Source organism: Arachis hypogaea, chromosome 17 (genome assembly GCF_003086295.3).
Source record: "Arachis hypogaea cultivar Tifrunner chromosome 17, arahy.Tifrunner.gnm2.J5K5, whole genome shotgun sequence".
Lineage (NCBI taxonomy): Eukaryota > Viridiplantae > Streptophyta > Magnoliopsida > Fabales > Fabaceae > Arachis > Arachis hypogaea.
In genome coordinates, this window is record NC_092052.1 from 31,549,949 (window position 1) to 31,563,613 (window position 13,665).

The 13,665-nt window shown below is 35.2% G+C and overlaps 1 non-coding gene across 1 annotated transcript; it reads left to right on the plus strand.

Moving 5' to 3' along the window:
- Window positions 1–5,670: 5,670 nt before the first annotated feature.
- Window positions 5,671–5,778, plus strand: LOC112768878 (small nucleolar RNA R71). The gene has a single exon (XR_003186258.1). It is a non-coding gene; the product is annotated as a small nucleolar RNA R71 (small nucleolar RNA).
- The last annotated feature ends 7,887 nt before the right edge of the window (window positions 5,779–13,665 follow it).

The window sequence follows — 13,665 nt, forward strand, 5'->3', positions numbered from 1 at the left end:
CGAATGAATATCTTAGAGAAGAAATAGGTTTGAGTTGAATAGAAAAATAATAGTACTTTGCATTAATTCATGAGGAACAGCAGAAATCCACACCTTAATCTATGGTGTGTAGAAACTCTACCATTGAAAATACATAAGAACAAGGTCCAGGCATGGCCGAATGACCAGCCCCCTAAACGTGATCTCAGAACAAAAAATTAGTCAAAGACTAACCAGAGATGTAAATACAATAGTAAAAAGTCCTATTTATACTAAACTAGTTACCAGGGTTCACAAAAATGAGTAAATGATGCAGAAATTCACTTCCGGGCCCACTTGGTGTGTGCTTGGGCTGAGCGTTGAGGCTTTCACGTGTAGAGGTCTTCCTTGGAGTTGAACACTAGTTTGTAACTTGTTTCTGGCGTTTAACTCTGCTTTGCAACTTGTTTCTGGCATTTAACGCCAGAATAGGGAAAAAAGCTGGCGTTGAACGCAAGTTTGAGTCATCTAAACTTGGGCAAAGTATGGACTATTATATATTGCTGGAAAGCCCTGGATGTCTACTTTCCAACACAAATAAGAGCGAGCCATTTGGGTTTCTGTAGCTCCAGAAAATCCACTTTGAGTGTAGGGAGGTCAGAATCCAACAGCATCTGCAGTCCTTCTTCAGCCTCTGAATCAGATTTTTGCTCAAGTTCTTCAATTTCAGTCAGAAAATACCTGAAATCACAGAAAAACACACAAACTCCTAGTAAAGTCCAGAAATGTGATTTTTAATTAAAAACTAATAAAAATATACTAAAAACTAATCAAATCATACTAAAAATTATGTAAAAACAATGCCAGAAAGCGTATAAATTATCCGCTCATCACAACACCAAACTTAAATTGTTGCTTGTCCCCAAGCAACTAAAAATCAAATAGGATAAAAAGAAGAGAATATACTATTAATCCCAAAATATCAATGAAACTTAGCTCCAATCAGATGAGCGGGACTAGTAGCTTTTTGCCTCTGAACAGTTTTGGCATCTCACTTTATCCTTTGAAGTTCAGAATGATTGGCATCTATAGGAACTCAGAATTCAGATAGTGTTATTGATTCTCCTAGTTCAGTATGTTGATTCTTGAACACAGCTACTTTATGAGTCTTGGCCGTGACCCTAAGCATTTTGTTTTCCAGTATTACCACCAGATACATAAATACCACAGACACATAACTGGGTGAACCTTTTCAGATTGTGACTCAGCTTTGCTAGAGTCCCCAATTAGAGATGTCCAGAGCTCTTAAGCACACTCTTTTTTGCTTTGGACCACGACTTTAACCGCTCAGTCTCAAGCTTTTGGCTTGACACCTTCACGCCACATGCACATGGTTAGGGACAGCTTGGTTTAGCCGCTTAGGCCAGGATTTTATTCCTTTGGGCCCTCTTATCCATTGATGCTCAAAGCCTTGGATCCCTTTTACCCTTGCCTTTTGGTTTTAAGGGCTATTGGCTTTTTCTGCTTGCTTTTTTTCTTTTTCTTTCTTTTTTTTTCGCCTTCTTTTTTTTTTCTTTTTTTTTTCCGCAAGCTTTTCTCTATTCACTGCTTTTTCTTGCTTCAAGAATTATTTTTATGATTTTTCAGATCATCAAATAACATTTCTCCTTTTTCATCATTCTTTCAAGAGCCAACAATTTTAACATTCATAAACAATAAATTCAAAAGACATATGCACTGTTCAAGCATTCATTCAGAAAATAAAAAGTATTGTCACCATATCAAAATAATTAAACTAGTTTCCAGGATGAATTCGAAATCATGTACTTCTTGTTCTTTTGTAATTAAAACATTTTTCATTTAAGAAAGGTGATGGATTTATAGGACATTATTCATAGCTTTAAGACATAGACACTTAGATACTAGTGATCATGTAGTAAAGACACAAACATAAATAAAACATAAGGCTCAAAAACCGAAAAACAGAAAAATAAGAACAAGGAGATTAAGGAACGGGTCCACCTTAGTGAGGGTGGTATCTTCCTCTTCTTGAAGAATCAATGGTGCTCTTGAGCTCCTCTATGTCTCTTCCTTGTCTTTGTTGCTCCTCCCTCATAGCTCTTTGATCTTCTCTAATCTCATGGAGAATGATGGAGTGCTCTTGGTGTTCCATCCTTAGTTGTCCTATGTTGGAACTTAATTCTCCTAGGGAGGTGTTGATTTGCTCCCAATAGTTTTGTGAAGGAAAGTGCATCCCTTAAGGCATCTCAGGGATTTCATGGTGAGGAATTTCCTCATGCTCTTGTTGAGGTCCATGATCTCTTGTTTGCTCCATCTTTTTCTTAGTGATGGGCTTGTCCTCATCAATGACGATGTCTCCCTCTATGTCAATTCCAGCCGAATTGCAGAGGTGGAAAATGAGGTGAGGAAAGGCTAACCTTGCCAAAGTGGATGACTTGTCAGCCACCTTATAGAGTTCTTGAGGTATAATCTCATGAATTTCCACTTCCTCCCCAATCATGATATTATGGATCACGATGGCCCGGTCTACAGTAACTTCAGACCGGTTGCTAGTAGGAATAATTGAGCGTTGGATGAACTCCAACGATCCTCTAGCTACAGGCTTAAGGTCCGGTCTTCTCAATTGAACCGGCTTGCCTCTTGAGTCAACTTTCCATTGAGCTCCTTCCACACATATGTCCATGAGGACTTGGTCCAACCTTTGATCAAAGTTGACCCTTCTAGTGTAGGGGCGTGCGTTTTCTTGCATCATTGGCAAGTTGAATGCCAACCTTACATTTTTCGGACTGAAGTCTAAGTATTTTTCCCAAACTATTGTAAGCCAATTCTTTGGATTCGGGTTCCTACTTTGATCATGGTTCCTAGTGATCCATGCGTTTGCATAGAACTCTTGAACCATTAAGATCCCAACTTGTTGAATAAGATTAGAGAGAACTTTCCATCCTCTTCTTCTAATCTCTTGTCGGATCTCCGGATATTCGCTCTTTTTGAGCTTAAAATGGACCTCAGGGATCACCTTCTTCTTGACCACGACTTCATAGAAGTGGTCTTGATGGACCTTTGAGATGAATCTCTCCATCTCCCATGACTCAGAGGTGGAAGCAATTGCCTTCCCTTTCCTCTTTCTTGAGGTTTCTCTAGCCTTAGGTGCCATTGATGGTTATGGAAAAATAAAAAGCAATGCTTTTACCACACCAAACTTAAAAGGTTTTCTTGTCCTCGAGAAAAAGAAGAAAGAAAGTAGAAGAAAATGGAAGAGATGGAGGGAGAGAGTGTATTCGGCCAAGGGAGAGAAGTGGTGGTTGTAATGTGCGAAAATGGAGTAGTGTTGAGGGATTTATATAGGCGTGGGGGAAGAGTAGGTTTCAGCCATTAGGGTTGGGTTTGGGAGGGAAAAGAATTTGAATTTTGGAGGTAGGTAGGGTTTATGGGGAAGAAGTATGGAGGTGATTGGTGAAGGGTATTTGGGGAAGAGAGTTATGAAAAGGTGTGAAGAGGAGAGAAGAAGAGGTGGGGTAGGTGGGGATCCTGTGGGGTCCACAGAACCAGAGGGGTCAAGGACTTAACATCCCTGCTCCATTTAGGCGTGCAAACGCCCTTAGAATGCATGTCTGGCGTTTAAACGCCAGCTTGCTGCTTGTTCCTGGCGTTTAACGCCAATTCCATGCTCTGTTCTGGCGTTAAACGCCAGTCTGGTGCTTGTTTTCTGGCGTTTAACGCCAGCTTGATGCTTCTTTCTGGCGTTAAACGCCAGTTTGATGCTTCTTACTGGCGTTTAAACGCCAATAAGCTCTTCCTCCAGGGTGAGCTATTTTTAATGCTATTTTTTATTCTATTTTTTTATTTTTCAGTAGTTTTTGTGACTTCACATGATCATCAACCTAAAGAAAACATAAAATAGCAATGGAAAATAAATAGATATAATTAAATAACATTGGGTTGCCTCCCAACAAGCACTTTTTTAATGTCAATAGCTTGACAGTGAGCTCTCATGGAGCCTTACAGATGTTCAGAGCATTGTTGGGACCTCCCAACACCAAACTTAGAGTTTGAATGTGGGAGTGCAACACCAAACTTAGAGTTTGGTTGTGGCCTCCCAACACCAAACTTAGAGTTTGACTGTGGGGGCTTTGGTTGACTCTGCAGTGAGAGAATCTTTTCATGCTTCCTCTCCATGGTTACAGAAGGAGAACCTTGAGTCTTAAATACAAGGTAGTCCTCATTCAGTTGAAGGACCAACTCTCCTCTGTCCACATCAATCACAGCTTTTGCTGTGGCTAGGAAGGGTCTTTCAAGGATGATGGATTCATCCTCATCCTTTCCAGTGTCTAGGATTATGAAATCAGTAGGGTTGTAAAGGCCTTCAACCTTTACTAACAAGTCCTCTACTAATCCATAAACCTATTTCATTGATTTGTCTGCCATCTCTAGTGAGATTCTTGTAGCTTGTACCTCATAGATTCCCAGTTTCTCTATTACAGAGAGTGGCATGAGGTTTATCCCTGACCCAAGGTCACACAGAGCCTTCTCAAAGGTCATGGTGCCTATGGTACAAGGTATGAAGAACTTTTCGGGATCCGGTTTCTTTTGAGGCAATGTCTGCCTTATCAATGCACTTAGTTCATTGGTGAACAAGGGGGGTTCATCCTTCCAAGTATCATTACCAAATAAACTGGCATTCAACTTCATGATGGCTCCTAGATATTTATCAACCTGCTCTTCAATGATGTCTCCATCCTCTTCAGAGGAAGAATAGTCATCAGAGCTCATGAATGGTAAAAGGAGGTTCAATGGAATCTCTATGGTCTCTAGATGAACCTCAGATTCCTTTGGTTCCTCAAAGGGAAACTCCTTATTGGTCAGTGAACGTCCCAGGAGGTCTTCCTCACTAGGATTCACGTCCTTCTCCTCCTCTCTGGGTTCGGCCACACCAAGTAAGGTTATGGCCTTGCACTCTCTTTTTGGATTCTCTTCTGTATTGCTTGGGAGAGTACTAGGAGGAGTTTCAGTGACTCTTTTATTCAGCTGGCCCACTTGTGCCTCCAAATTTCTAATGGAGGACCTTGTTTCATTCATGAAGCTTAGAGTGGCCTTAGATAGATCAGAGACTATATTTGCTAAGCTAGATGGATTCTGCTCAGAATTCTCTGTCTGTTGCTGAGAGGATGATGGAAATGGCTTACTATTGCTAAACCTGTTTCTTCCACCATTATTAAAGCCTTGTTGAGGCTTTTGTTGATCCTTCCATGAAAAATTTGGATGATTTCTCCATGAGGGATTATAGGTGTTTCCATAGGGTTCTCCCATGTAATTCGCCTCTGCTATTGCAGGGTTCTTATGATCATAAGCTTCTTCTTCAGAAGATGCTTCTTTAGTACTGTTGGATGCAGCTTGCAATCCATTCAGACTCTGAGAAATCATATTGACTTGCTGAGTTAATATTTTATTCTGAGCTAATATGGCATTCAGAGTATCAATTTCAAGAACTCTCTTCCTCTGAGGCGTCCCATTACTCACAGGATTCCTTTCAGAAGTGTACATGAACTGGTTATTTACAACCATGTCAATGAGTTCTTGAGCTTCTGCAGGCGTTTTCTTTAGGTGAATGGATCCACCTGTAGAATGGTCCAATGACAACTTAGATAATTCAGATAGACCATCATAGAATATATCCAGGATGGTCCATTCTGAAAGCATGTCAGAAGGACACTTTTTGGTCAGTTGCTTGTATCTCTCCCAAGCTTCATAGAGGGATTCACCTTCTTTCTGTTTGAAGGTTTGAACATCCACTCTAAGTTTGCTAAGCTTTTGAAGAGGAAAGAACTGGGCTAAGAAAGCCGTGACCAGCTTATCCCAAGAGTTCAGGCTATCTTTAGGTTGAGAGTCCAACCATATTCTAGCTCTGTCTCTTACAGCAAACGGGAAAAGCATAAGCCTGTAGACCTCGGGATCAACCCCATTTGTCTTAACAGTATCACAGATCTGCAAGAATTCAGTTAAGAACTGAAAAGGATCTTTTGATGGAAGTCCATGAAACTTGCAATTCTGTTGTATCAGAGAAACTGATTGAGGCTTTAGCTCAAAATTGTTTGCTCCAATGGCAGGGATTGAGATGCTTCTTCCATGTAAGTTGGAATTTGGTGCAGTGAAGTCACCAAGCATCTTCCTTGCATTGTTGTTGGGTTCGGCCATGTCTCCTTCTTTTTCAAAAATTTCTGTCAGATTTTCTCCAGAGAGTTGTGCTTTAGCTTCCTCTTCAGAGTCCTTTCAGGTTCAAGATCAGCTTCAACAAGAATGTTCTTATCCTTGTTCCTGCTCATATGAAAAAGAAGAGAACAGAAAAAAAAATATGGAATCCTCTATGTCACAGTATAGAGATTCCTTATATGAGTATAAGAAGAGAAGAATAGAAGAAGGAAAAGATAAGAATTCGAACACAGAGGAGAAGAGTGGGTTCGAATTTTTGAGTGAAAGAAGGGTGTTAGTAGATAAATAAATAAATAGATAGAAGGAGATGAGAGGGAGAAGAATTCGAAAATAAAATAAAATAAAATAAAATAAAAATATTTTTATTTTTATTTTAAATATTAGTTATAATTCGAAAATACGAAAAGGAATAAAATTAAAATTAAAATTTAAAATAATTAGTTAATGAAAAGAAATTTTGAAAAAGAGGTTAGTGATTTTCGAAAATTAGAGAGAAAATTAGTTAGGTAGTTTTGAAAAAGATAAGAATCAAACAAAAAGATAGGATTAATTTGAAAAAGATTTGAAAATCAATTTTGAAAAGATAAGAGGTTAGAAAAGATTTTGAAATTGATTTTGAAAAAGATGTGATTGACATTTATTTTGAAAAAGATTTGAAAAAGAAATTTAAAAAGATTTTATTTTGAAAGTTAAAGTTGATTACTTGACTAACAAGAAACAAAAAGATATGAATTTAAAATTTAAAGATTGAACCTTTCTTACTAGGCAAGTAACAAACTTAAAATTTTTGAATCAATCACATTAATTGTTAGCATTAATTTCGAAAATATGAAATGGAAATAAGAAAAAGATTTTGAAAATAAATTTTAAAAATTTCGAAATTATGAAAGAAAAAATGAAAAAGATTTGATTTTTGAAAAAGATTTGAAAAGGATAGAATTTTTAAATTGAAAATTTGATTTGACTCATAAGAAACAATTAAATTTAAAAACTTTTTGACTAGATCAAACCAAATTTTCGAAAATTTATGAGAGAATAAGGGAAAGATAATTTTTTTTTTTAATTTTTAATAAAGAGAGAGAAAAACATAAAAATGATGCAAAACATAAAAATTCAAGATCAAAACACATGAGGCATGCAAGAACACTTTGAATGTCAAGATGAACACCAAGAACACTTTGAAGATCAAGATGAATATCAAGACTTTTTTTATTTTTTTAAGAAAAGAAAAAAATGCAAGACACCAACCTTAGAAATTTTCAAACTTTAGACACTAACAAATTGAAAATACATATGAAAAACAAGAAAAGACACAAAACATGAAAATGCAAAGATCAAACAAAGAAGATCATCAAGAACAACTTGAAGATCATGAAGAACACCATGCATGAGTTTCGAAATTTTTAGGAAATAAAAAAAATACAATTGACACCAAACTTACAATTTGACACTAGATTCAAACAATAAACACAAAATTATTTTTGGTTTAATGATTTTATTATTTTTTTATTTTTCGAAAATTAATTGGAAAAAGAAAAATAAGGATTTCAAAATTTCTAGTGAAAATTCCAGGAATCATGCAATATTAGTCTAAAACTCCGGTCCAGGAATTAGACATGGCTTACTAGCCAGCCAAGCTTTCAATGAAAGCTCCGATCCAAAACACTAGACATGGCCAATGGCCAATGGCCAGCCAAGCTTTAGCAGATCATTACATACAAAAGCTAAATTGCTGAGAAAGACAAAGAAGCTCTTCTAATGATAGTTGAAACCTCGGTCCAAAGGATTAGACATGGCTTCACAGCTAGCCAGACTTCAACAGATCATCGTAAAACTCTAGAATTCATTCTTAAAAATTCTGAAGCCATAGAATAATTTATTATTATTTTTTTTTGAAAATTTTTCGAAAATAAAAAGAATAAAAACAAAAACTTAAAATTAAAATAAAATTACCTAATCTGAGCAACAAGATGAACCGGCAGTTGTCCAAACTCGAACAATCCCCGGCAACGGCGCCAAAAACTTGGTGCACGAAATCGTGATCGTTCATTCCTTGGTAACGGCACCAAAAACTTAATATGCATGTTCATAATCTTAGTTCTTTGTCACAACTTCGCACAACTAACCAGCAAGTGCACTGGGTCGTCCAAGTAATAAACCTTACGTGAGTAAGGGTCGATCCCACGGAGATTGTGGGCTTGAAGCAAGCTATGGTCATCTTGCAAATCTCAGTCAGGCAGATTCAAATGGTTATGGGATTTAAGATAATTAAAATATAAAAAAAATATAGAATAGGATAGAGATACTTATGTAATTCATTGGTGAGAGTCTCAGATAAGCGTATGGAGATGCTTTGCTCCCTCTGAATCTCTACTTTCCTACTGCTTTCATCCAATCATTCATACTCCTTTCCATGGCAAGCTGTATATTGGGCATCACCGTTGTCAATGGCTACATCCCGTCCTCTCAGTGAAAATGGTCCAAATGCGCTGTCACCGCACGACTAATCATCTGTCGGTTCTCGATCATGCTAGAATAGGATTCAGTAATCCTTTTGTGTCTGTCACTACGCCCAGCACTCGCGAGTTTGAAGCTCGTCACAGCCATCCCTTCACGGATCCTACTTGGAATACCACAGACAAGGTTTAGACTTTCTGGATCTCAAGAATGGCCGCCAATAATTCTAGCCTATACCACGAAGACTCTGATCGTAGATCAGGAGGCTAAGAGATATGCATTCAAGCTTGCTTTCATGTAGAACGGAAGTGTTTGTCAGGCACGCGTTCATAAGTGAGAATGGTGATGAGCGTCACATAATCATCACATTCATCATGTTCTTGTGTGCGAATGAATATCTTAGAGAAGAAATAGGCTTGAGTTGAATAGAAAAACAATAGTACTTTGCATTAATTCATGAGGAACAGCAGAGCTCCAAACCTTAATCTATGGTGTGTAGAAACTCTACCGTTGAAAATACATAAGAACAAGGTCCAGGCATGGCCGAATGGCCCGCCCCCTAAACATGATCTCAGAACATAAAATTAGTCAAAGACTAACCAGAGATGTAAATACAATAGTAAAAAGTCCTATTATACTAAACTAGTTACTAGGGTTTACAGAAATGAGTAAATGATGTAGAAATCCATTTCCAGACCCACTTGGTGTGTGCTTGGGCTGAGCGTTGAAGCTTCAACGTGTAGAGGTCTTTCTTGGAGTTGAACGCCAGTTTGTAACTTATTTCTGGCGTTTAACTCTGCTTTGCAACTTGTTTCTGGCATTTAACGCCGGAATAGGGTAGAAAGCTGGCGTTGAACGCCAGTTTGCGTCATCTAAACTTGGGCAAAGTATAGACTATTATATATTACTAGAAATCCCTAGATGTCTACTTTCCAACGCAATTGAGAGCGCGCCATTTGGGTTTCTGTAGCTCCAGAAAATCCACTTTGAGTGCAGGGAGGTCAGAATCCAACAGCATCTGCAGTCCTTCTTCAGCCTCTAAATCAGATTTTTGCTCAAGTCCTTCAATTTCAGTCAGAAAATACCTGAAATCATAGAAAAATACACAAACTCCTAGTAAAGTCCAGAAATATGATTTTTAATTAAAAACTAATAAAAATATACTAAAAACTAATCAAATCATACTAAAAACTATTTAAAAACAATGCCAAAAAGCGTATAAATTATCCGCTCATCATTGAGCACATATTCTTGCATTCAATACCTTAATCATATGCATTGAGAAAAACAAAAGAAAAAAATAGAAAAAAAAATAAAAAAAAAAAGAGAAAAAAGAAAAGAAAAAGAGCAAATAATAAAAGGGGACAAAATGCCCCAAAGTAAATGGTGATAGCAATGCATATATACTGTACTCAAAATTGTGATGCATGAATATGTGGTAAACATAGTTAATGGGTAGTTAGACTGTGTGTTTTGATTACATGGATTATCTTAAGTTAGGTGAGAAGTTTAAGTTAATCAAGGATTCGGATTTTAGTCCACTTAACCAAATACATTCCTACCTTGATCCTAACCCCATTACAAACCTTAAAAGACCTCTTGATATGTGTATTCATACACTAAATTTTTGTTGATTGGTAGAAGAAGAGCAAACCTTAGAAAGCAATATTAGTAGAGAATTGAGAGAATCGAACCTCAAACACTTGAGTGATTAGAGTGTATACACTTTCAGTGAGGGTTTGATGCTCGATTCTTTGTTCCCGGCTTTCACGAGCTTTCATCTTGAAAGTCTATTTGTACTTCATTTTGATATTTAAATTAGTGAGATCCAGTTCATATTTGTTCTTGGAGAATTTGATTTACTTTTAACCAAGTAGGTAACAGCATTTTGCATGTAGTTGCATTCATATACATAGGTTGCATTTAATAAGTCCTACCATCCCTCTCCACTCTTTTGGTACTCTTTAGCTTAGCATGAGAATATGCTAATGTTTAAGTGTGGGGAGATTGATAAACCACTATTTTATAGTTTATTTTGTATTGAATTGAGTGGATTTTATCCATTATTCTCACACTTATGCATATAATTCGTATGTTTTACATTTTCCTTCCTAATTTTGTGTTATGATTGAAAACATGCTTCTTTGGCCTTAAATTTGCTAATTTTAATCCTCTCTTATTACCATTTAATGTCGTGATATGTGTGTTAAGTGATTTCAAGTTTTCCAGGGCAGGAATGGCTTAGAGGATGGAAAAGAAGCATGCCAAAGTGGAAGGAACACAAGAAATTGAAGTTTTGAGAAGCTGGCAGCAACGCATACGCATGGATGATGCGTACGCGTGAGTGGTGCAGCAGACATATGACGCGCACGCGTGGCTGACGCCTACGCATGGCCAGTGCCGAGTTCAAGCGACGCGTACGCGTGGCTGACGCGTACGCGTGACAGAGCATCACGTGCTGTAATTACAGAAAATGCTGGGGGCAATTTCTGGGCTGCTTTTGACCCAGTTTCAGGCCCAAAAATACTGATTAGAGGCTGCAGAGTGAAGCTGGAAGGGATCAATCATTCACTTTTCATTCATTCACAATTTTTAGGTTTAGATGTAGGTTTCTAGAGAGAGGCTCTCTCCTCTCTCAAGGTTTTAGGATTTTTCGTTTTATTTCTTCTTCAATTCAGATTTCTACCTTACTTTAATTTAGTTTTCTTCTACTTTTATTTGTTCTAGTACTTTAGTTTATCTACTTCTCTTGTTGATTTCTTTATGTTGCCAACTTAGTTTATGAATTCTTCTTGTTTCCTTTAATCCATATTAATGCAATTTATGTTTTCATATTTATGATTGCTTTTTTTTTAATTTGTGGTTATTGTTTCCTCTTACAATTGTTAGTCTTAGATTTTGCTATGTCCTGTTAGTTTTCTATGTTTTTATTTTATGCCTTCCAAGTATTTGATAAAATGCTTGGTTGGGTTTTAAATTAGATTTCTATGTTCTTAACTTGGATTGGTTATTTAGAGACTCTTGAGTTATCAAAAGTCTTTTGTTGATTGGTGATTGAAGATTGCCGGTTAGCTTGAACTTTACCAAAGCTAGTCTCTCACTATGAGTTGACTAGAACTTGTGAACTCAAGTTGATTGTATGCACTTGACCTTCCTCCATTGGTTAGAGGTTAACTAAGTGAAGGCAATTCACATTTACCATCACAATTGATGAAGATAATGAGAATAGGACTTCTAATTCTCTTTCCTTACTAAGAGCTTTCTTAGTTATTAGTTTATTTTTCTCGCAATCTATATTTTCTTATTCCTTATTTCAAAAACCCCAAAAATACACATTTTCATAACCAATAATAAACATACTTCCCTGCAATTACTTGAAAGACGACCCGAGGTTTGAATACTTCGGTTAATTTTATTGGGTTTGTATTTGTTACAAATAATCTAAACATTGATTGAGGTTTAATTGTCGGTTTAGAACTATACTTACAACGTGATATTTTTGTGAAAATCTTTACCGACATTTTTCTTCCGTCACCTATTTCCAAATTTGATAATTCATTTTGTCCCTAAAAGTATATCCTTAAATTGTGTCTATCTTTTATTGAAAAAAAATTTCTGATGATAAAATACAAGTAATACTCCTTGCATGCTAAATGTTGCATATTCAGATTTACTAAGAACACAACAAAACTTAAGTCACCAAATTTGCATGTATTCCATAAAAAAAAAAAAAGAAGGTATTCAATAGAACTGTAATTTCAAGTCCTGCGTCCAACATGAGATAATAACGATGGCTACATCAACTTTGCATTAGTATTGTAGTTTTTCGAATGATATACCTCTCTTCGTACGTTTTCTAGTTGTTTCTATTTTCAAATTCCATTCTTGCTTGTAAATTTTTCTCTAAAAACTTATATTAAGATATTAATGTTGTTCTAATGATATACATACCTTAATTTTTTATCGCAATAAAAATTCTACTCATCAATGTTTAATTTATAAGGTAATTGTCACATATAACTTAAAAATTTCAGCCTATATAAGAAGGGTTTGTCCCTGTCATAAGGATTGGGAGATGGCTAAGATCAAAAAATAAATAAGAGTTTGACATGTAGTAGAGTTGGAATCGAATGAATCATGGTTTGACGGGAATAGATTGTTCTCAATTTTTTTTTAACAATTGAAGGAGTAAAGTGTGTTCTCTCACCATTAATTTTATAAGTGAAATAAAAAAAATATGAAAGAAAGAACAATAAAGAATTAAAAATTACACTTTATTCCCTCAATTTTAATTTTTTTAATAATTGGAAGAATCCATTCTCTGGTTTAACCCTAATAAACACGGTTGCTAAACACAAGATGAAGAATAGCTATTTTTCAAAAATATCTTAGTAAAACTTAAATTTAAAATTATTAGATAAATATAAACCGGCGGTTAAATAAATTAAAATGTATAATTAATTTTTATTTCATTATTCCAATTAAATCTTTAATGTACAATTATATTTATATATATTTTTATGAATTTAATTTTAATATATTATTAATATAAAATAATTTACACAAAAATTTAATTATATATTATCATATCAGCAAAAATAATTATTTTTTATTAACCATATGAATGATTGTTTAAAAAAATATAATTAAACAAATATATAAAATATTTTATATTATCAGTATAAAAAAATTAAATTCAATTTTTATTAATAATTTTTTTTTGTAATATATATTTTACAAGTATGATATATTTAAAAAAAGATATTTCATCATGATGTCTTCCTTTTATTTTTATATTAATTATTAACTAATGATTAGTCAATTTCCTTGATAATATTCGTAACTTTATTTTTTTAATTTTTATTCAATTTCTAAGTTACTACATTATTAGTTTAAACATTTTTACTATTTTCATAAAATTTTAAATTCAACGTATTGTTAGAAATTTTCTCATGATTTTTAAATCAAAATTTTAATTCAATTTGTTAAGTTAAATTATTATATAAATTACCATAAATTTAT